Below are 5,711 nucleotides of genomic sequence, written 5' to 3'. Positions count from 1 at the left end.
CGATGCTTGGACCATTCCGAGGCGGCCCTGAAGCCTCTTCCGTCTAGCCGTTGGGTCCTTCTCGCCGCATCCCTTGCCTCGCACCCCGATTGCTATGCGGTGAGGCTCCTCGGCCGCCTTGGAACTATCTGTGTATCAGACGCATCGCGGGATAAGGGGTTGTCACTGGTAGTCGCCCCAAGCGCGTCCGATGCTTGGACCATTCCGAGGCGGCCCTGAAGCCTCTTCCGTCTAGCCGTTGGGTCCTTCTCGCCGCATCCCTCGACTCGCACCCCGATTGCTATGCGGTGAGGCTCCTCGGCCGCCTTGGAACTATCTGTGTATCGGACGCGTCGCGGGATAAGGGGTTGTCACTGGTAGTCGCCCCAAGCGCGTCCGATGCTTGGACCATTCCGAGGCGGCCCTGAAGCCTCTTCCGTCTAGCCGTTGGGTCCTTCTCGCCGCATCCCTCGCCTCGCACCCCGATTGCTATGCGGTGAGGCTCCTCGGCCGCCTTGGAACTATCTGTGTATCGGACGCGTCGCGGGATAAGGGGTTGTCACTGGTAGTCGCCCCAAGCGCGTGCGATGCATGGACCATTCCCAGGCGGCCCTGAAGCCTCTTCCGTCTAGCCGTTGGGTCCTTCTCGCCGCATCCCTCGCCTCGCACCCCGATTGCTATGCGGTGAGGCTCCTCGGCCGCCTTGGAACTATCTGTGTATCGGACGCGTCGCGGGATAAGGGGTTGTCACTGGTAGTCGCCCCAAGCGCGTCCGATGCTTGGACCATTCCGAGGCGGCCCTGAAGCCTCTTCCGTCTAGCCGTTGGGTCCTTCTCGCCGCATCCCTCGCCTCGCACCCCGATTGCTATGCGGTGAGGCTCCTCGGCCGCCTTGGAACTATCTGTGTATCGGACGCGTCGCGGGATAAGGGGTTGTCACTGGTAGTCGCCCCAAGCGCGTCCGATGCTTGGACCATTCCGAGGCGGCCCTGAAGCCTCTTCCGTCTAGCCGTTGGGTCCTTCTCGCCGCATCCCTCGCCTCGCACCCCGATTGCTATGCGGTGAGGCTCCTCGGCCGCCTTGGAACTATCTGTGTATCGGACGCGTCGCGGGATAAGGGGTTGTCACTGGTAGTCGCCCCAAGCGCGTCCGATGCTTGGACCATTCCGAGGCGGCCCTGAAGCCTCTTCCGTCTAGCCGTTGGGTCCTTCTCGCCGCATCCCTCGCCTCGCACCCCGATTGCTATGCGGTGAGGCTCCTCGGCCGCCTTGGAACTATCTGTGTATCGGACGCATCGCGGGATAAGGGGTTGTCACTGGTAGTCGCCCCAAGCGCGTCCGATGCTTGGACCATTCCGAGGCGGCCCTGAAGCCTCTTCCGTCTAGCCGTTGGGTCCTTCTCGCCGCATCCCTCGCCTCGCACCCCGATTGCTATGCGGTGAGGCTCCTCGGCCGCCTTGGAACTATCTGTGTATCGGACGCGTCGCGGGATAAGGGGTTGTCACTGGTAGTCGCCCCAAGCGCGTCCGATGCTTGGACCATTCCGAGGCGGCCCTGAAGCCTCTTCCGTCTAGCCGTTGGGTCCTTCTCGCCGCATCCCTCGCCTCGCACCCCGATTGCTATGCGGTGAGGCTCCTCGGCCGCCTTGGAACTATCTGTGTATCGGACGCGTCGCGGGATAAGGGGTTGTCACTGGTAGTCGCCCCAAGCGCGTCCGATGCTTGGACCATTCCGAGGCGGACCTGAAGCCTCTTCCGTCTAGCCGTTGGGTCCTTCTCGCCGCATCCCTCGCCTCGCACCCCGATTGCTATGCGGTGAGGCTCCTCGGCCGCCTTGGAACTATCTGTGTATCGGACGCGTCGCGGGATAAGGGGTTGTCACTGGTAGTCGCCCCAAGCGCGTCCGATGCTTGGACCATTCCGAGGCGGCCCTGAAGCCTCTTCCGTCTAGCCGTTGGGTCCTTCTTGCCGCATCCCTCGCCTCGCACCCCGATTGCTATGCGGTGAGGCTCCTCGGCCGCCTTGGAACTATCTGTGTATCGGACGCGTCGCGGGATAAGGGGTTGTCACTGGTAGTCGCCCCAAGCGCGTCCGATGCTTGGACCATTCCGAGGCGGCCCTGAAGCCTCTTCCGTCTAGCCGTTGGGTCCTTCTCGCCGCATCCCTCGCCTCGCACCCCGATTGCTATGCGGTGAGGCTCCTCGGCCGCCTTGGAACTATCTGTGTATCGGACGCATCGCGGGATAAGGGGTTGTCACTGGTAGTCGCCCCAAGCGCGTCCGATGCTTGGACCATTCCGAGGCGGCCCTGAAGCCTCTTCCGTCTAGCCGTTGGGTCCTTCTCGCCGCATCCCTCGCCTCGCACCCCGATTGCTATGCGGTGAGGCTCCTCGGCCGCCTTGGAACTATCTGTGTATCGGACGCGTCGCGGGATAAGGGGTTGTCACTGGTAGTCGCCCCAAGCGCGTCCGATGCTTGGACCATTCCGAGGCGGACCTGAAGCCTCTTCCGTCTAGCCGTTGGGTCCTTCTCGCCGCATCCCTCGCCTCGCACCCCGATTGCTATGCGGTGAGGCTCCTCGGCCGCCTTGGAACTATCTGTGTATCGGACGCGTCGCGGGATAAGGGGTTGTCACTGGTAGTCGCCCCAAGCGCGTCCGATGCTTGGACCATTCCGAGGCGGCCCTGAAGCCTCTTCCGTCTAGCCGTTGGGTCCTTCTCGCCGCATCCCTCGCCTCGCACCCCGATTGCTATGCGGTGAGGCTCCTCGGCCGCCTTGGAACTATCTGTGTATCGGACGCGTCGCGGGATAAGGGGTTGTCACTGGTAGTCGCCCCAAGCGCGTCCGATGCTTGGACCATTCCGAGGCGGACCTGAAGCCTCTTCCCTCTAGCCGTTGGGGCTTTCTCGCCGCATCCCTCGCCTCGCACCCCGATTGCTATTCGGTGAGGCTCCTCGGCCGCCTTGGAACTATCTGTGTATCGGACGCATCGCGGGATAAGGGGTTGGCAGTGGTAGTCGCCCCAAGCGCGTCCGATGCTTGGACCATTCCGAGGCGGCCCTGCAGCCTCTTCCGTCTAGCCGTTGGGGCCATCTCGCTGCATCCCCCACCTCGCACCACGATTGCTATGCGGTGAGGCTCCTTGGCCGCCTCGGAACTATCTGTGTATCGGACGCATCGCGGGATAAGGGGTTGTCACTGGTAGTCGCCCCAAGCGCGTCCGATGCTTGGACTATTCCGAGGCGGCCCTGCAGCCTCTTCCGTCTAGCCGTTGGGGCCATCTCGCCGCATCCCCCAGCTCCTCGGCCGCCTCGGAACTATCTGTGTATCGGACGCATCGCGGGATAAGGGGTTGGCAGTGGTAGTCGCCCCAAGCGCGTTCGATGCTTGGACTATTCCGAGGCGGCCCCGCAGCCTCTTCCGTCTACCCTTTGGGGCCATCTCGCCGCATCCCTCGCCTCGCACCCCGATTGCTATGCGGTGAGGCTCCTCGGCCGCCTGGGAACTATCTTCGTATCGGATGCATCGCGGGATAAGGGGTTGTCACTGGTAGTCGCCCCAAGCGCGTCCGATGCTTGGACTATTCCGAGGCGGCCCTGTGGCCTCTTCCGTCTAGCCGTTGGGGCCATCTCGCCGCATCCCTCACCTCGCACCCCCATTGCTATGCGGTGAGGCTCCTCGGCCGCCTTGGAACTGTCTTCGTATCGGAAGCATCGCGGGATAAGGGGTTGTCACTGGTAGTCGCCCCAAGCGCGTCCGATGCTTGGACTATTCCGAGGCGGCCCTGCAGCCTCTTCCGTCTAGCCGTTGGGGCCATCTCGCCGCATCCCCCACCTCGCACCCGGATTGCTATGCGGTGAGGCTCCTCGGCCGCCTTGGAACTATCTTCGTATCGGACGCATCGCGGGATAAGGGGTTGTCACTGGTAGTCGCCCCAAGCGCGTCCGATGCTTGGACTATTCCGACGCGGCCCTGTGGCCTCTTCCGTCTAGCCGTTGGGGCCATCTCGCCGCATCCCCCACCTCGCACCCCGATTGCTATGCGGTGAGGCTCCTCGGCCGCCTTGGAACCATCTTCGTATCGGACGCATCGCGGGATGAGGGGTTGTCACTGGTAGTCGCCCCAAGCGCGTCCGATGCTTGGACCATTCCGAGGCGGCCCTGAAGCCTCTTCCGTCTAGCCGTTGGGGCCTTCCCGCCCCATCCCTCGCCTCGCACCCCCGATTGCTATGCGGTGAGGCTCCTCGGCCGCCTTGGAACCATCTGTGTATCGGACGCATCGCGGGATAAGGGGTTGGCACTGGTAGTCGCCCCAAGCGCGTCCGATGCTTGGAGCATTCCGAGGTGGCCCTGAAGCCTCTTCCGTCTAGCCGTTGGGGCCTTCCCGCCCCATCCCTCGCCTCGCACCCCGATTGATATGCGGTGAGGCTCCTCGGCCGCCTTGGAACTATCTGTGTATCGGACGCATCGCGGGATAAGGGGTTGGCACTGGTAGTCGTCCCAATCGCGTCCGATGCTTGGACCATTCCGAGGCGGCCCTGCAGCCTCTTCCGTTTAGCCGTCGGGGCCTTCCCGCCGCATCCCTCGCCTCGCATCCCGATTCCTATGCGGTGAGTCTTCTCGGCCGCCGCGGAACTATACCTGTTATTGCTACTGCATCCTTCGGCTGGTAACCTCCTCTGCCGCCTTGGAACGTTCTCTTTGTCGGACGCGTCGCGGGATAAGGGGTTGGCACTGGTAGTCGCCCCAAGCGCGCCCGATGCATAGACCGCTCCGAGTTGACCTTGCTTTCAGCCTCTCACATGCATAGACCTCTCTGAGTCGACCCTGCAGCCTCTCACGTTTAGCCTTTGGAATCTCGCCTCACAACATGATTGCTATCCTTGATGCATCCCTTGCCTCGAGCCCTGATTGCTTTCTTGGCTGCATCCCTCCTCTCCTCACAGCCCGGTTGTCATCACTGCTTCATCCGTCGCTTCATGCATTCTGGCTGCTGGGCCCTTCCCACCGCACACCTCGATTGCTATCTCTTCTGCATCACACACCCCGATTGCTATCTCTGCTACATCCCTCGGCTCTCACTTCTGCATCCTTCGCCTCCCACCTCGATTGCTATCAATGCTGCATCCGTAACCTCACACCCCGATTGCTATGCGGGGAGGCTCCTTGGCCGCCTTGGAAATTTCTGTGTGTCGGACGCACCGCGGGATAAGGGGTTGGCACTGGTAGTCGCCCCAAGTGCGCCCGATTCTTAGACCGCTTCGAGGTGACCTCGTAGCCTCTTTCGTCCAGGCTTCCTGCCTTCAACGCCCTTTTTACACCTCGATTGCTATGCGCGGGCTCGTTGGCGTCTATCACCTCTCTGCGAAGAGTGGCACGATGATTGTTGGGGTAAATCGTAGCAGTCCGATCTCTGGCCTTGGGCCATTGTGAGGGCTGATCGATTTCCTGTGCGCATCTCGTGTTCGCCCAGTAACAGACTCGACGACTTGTAATCGGTCTTGTTCCCGATTGTTCCTGGAGGTAGTCTTCGGAACTCTTGGATTTGACCTGTCACTCGAACTGTCCTCTTCCGAGGATGCTTGTGTGTGTGTGCTTGTGCCATTTCCTTGGCGGTATTAACGAGATATTAAAGAGCGGAGTGAGCGCCTCGCCCAGCTATGTTTGGGGCTCTCACTCCCTTACCCGGTGTGCGACCGCTTTGCACGTAGGTTGCGGAGCATCGCGACTCTTTCGA

The sequence above is a fragment of the Cryptomeria japonica genome, unplaced genomic scaffold, assembly GCF_030272615.1.
Source record: "Cryptomeria japonica unplaced genomic scaffold, Sugi_1.0 HiC_scaffold_247, whole genome shotgun sequence".
NCBI classification, from domain to species: domain Eukaryota; kingdom Viridiplantae; phylum Streptophyta; class Pinopsida; order Cupressales; family Cupressaceae; genus Cryptomeria; species Cryptomeria japonica.
The sequence above is the reverse complement of the archived record's forward strand: the minus strand, read 5'-3'. Positions refer to the sequence as shown.